Source organism: Petaurus breviceps, unplaced genomic scaffold (assembly GCF_028583685.1).
Source record: "Petaurus breviceps papuanus isolate PSGF00001 unplaced genomic scaffold, PetGlider_PUasm1.0 90847, whole genome shotgun sequence".
In the NCBI taxonomy this organism is placed as follows: Eukaryota; Metazoa; Chordata; class Mammalia; order Diprotodontia; family Petauridae; genus Petaurus; species Petaurus breviceps.
In genome coordinates, this window is record NW_027187360.1 from 2,398,556 (window position 1) to 2,400,250 (window position 1,695).

A 1,695-nucleotide genomic window follows, 5' to 3' on the forward strand; every position below is an offset into this window, starting at 1 on the left:
ACACACACACACACACACACACACACACACACACACACACACACACATATTATAGAGAAAGAAACTGAGGTCCAGAGTATGAAATAATATCTCAAGGCAGTGGGATCCTGGAGTTATAGCTCCTATTAGCTCACAAAGATGGCTACATTTTCAGAAATTTTGCAAGTCAGTTGCTAAACACAGTCATTATGAAAAATTAAATTAGATAAACTTTAAATATCTTAAAAATAAGAGTAATAAATATTAAAAACTCATCACTCCCCAATTATTTTACTACATTTGCATTTCACTATATTTTATCTATGTTGTCACGGGCATTTATATTGATGTTATCTGTATGGTGGAGAGGTTACAGAATGATGCACATCTCTTCCCAACTCCCAATTCAATGCTATCACTTTGATATTTTGAAATCTGCCACAGCAAGAGGACTGTCTAGACCAAAGGTGAGCCAACTACTGCCCCAGAGTCAAACAGCAGCAACTGCCTGTGTCTGTACAGTCCAAGGGCTGAATGTTTTTTCCATTTTTAAATCCAATAAAATTTTATTTTAAAATGTGAAAACCATTCTTAACCCAGCAGTAATTTGCCAACCCCTGGTCTAAACTTAAGAAAGTGATGGAGAAAAAAGTTAATAACACAGATGAAACTTTAAAGTTGTCTCATTATATTGTGAATGCTACCCAAAAAAAAATGGAAATAGTTTTCTGGTGTCTGAAATCTATTATTCAATTCACCAAAGATGTTGACAAATTCCACAGGTTGGCTACAAAGATACAAGAGTGCAACAAAAGTTAAAATTTTTTTTTAAAAATTGTCAGAATCAACCAGTTAAATGAATTTGCAATAGAATTCTGTATATTCTATTATTTTCAAATTGTGTGCTACACATCCTTCATGTCAGTAAAATTTATAATAAATCTGTATAATGCTGTGTTTCCCCGATAAGACCTATCCTGAAAATAAGCCCTCCCCTTACTGTGTAAGATTCCTCTAAAATAAGCCCTCCCCCGAAAATAAGCCCTATTGAGATTGCTACTGTAGTGAAGGTGATCCCCTGCGCTACACGCTACATTACAGTACCCTCTGTATGCACTGCCCCTCCCGTGAAACGCACGCCGCGCTCTGAGCTGCATCCAATCAGAGCTGCAGCAGTGAGCGCGTCATCCTGTTCTTCCCCAGTGATTTGCTTGCTGGCGCCATTGAGAGCAGTGCCGCGGAGGAGAGCTGAGGCAGGACAACATAAGCCCTCCCCTGAAAATAAGCCCTCTGGTGTTTTTCTTTCCAAAAAAACTAATAAGACAGTGTCTTATTATCGGGGAAACACGGTACATAAATATGCACATTTTTTTTCCAAAGAGCTGGTTGTTAAACATTTACTAGTTCACCACTGGTCTTGAAATCACAAACAGTAGAAGTGAGAAAGGAAGAAACATCCAGGGAGTGCCCAAGACTGTCTCAATCCAGCCCAATCTTCTATATGCCCTCCATCTCCATTCTATGCCCTAGGAAGACCTTCAGAACAACGACCCTGATGCCCTAGAAATTCTGACATATGTCTCTCTGTATATGTGTGGGTAGGTAGGTAGGTAGGTAGGTAGGTAGGTAGGTAGATAGATAGATAGATAGATAGATAGATAGATAGATAGATAGATAGATAGATAGATAGATAGATAGATAGATAGATAGATAGAT

General features: G+C 38.3%; 1 protein-coding gene across 1 annotated transcript in view; it reads right to left on the reverse strand.

Annotated features, from left to right (window-relative positions):
* Positions 1-1,695, reverse strand: part of PREX1 (phosphatidylinositol-3,4,5-trisphosphate dependent Rac exchange factor 1) — a 245,713-nt gene that overhangs the window by 42,286 nt on the left and 201,732 nt on the right. The gene's annotated exons all lie outside the window — the stretch shown is intronic.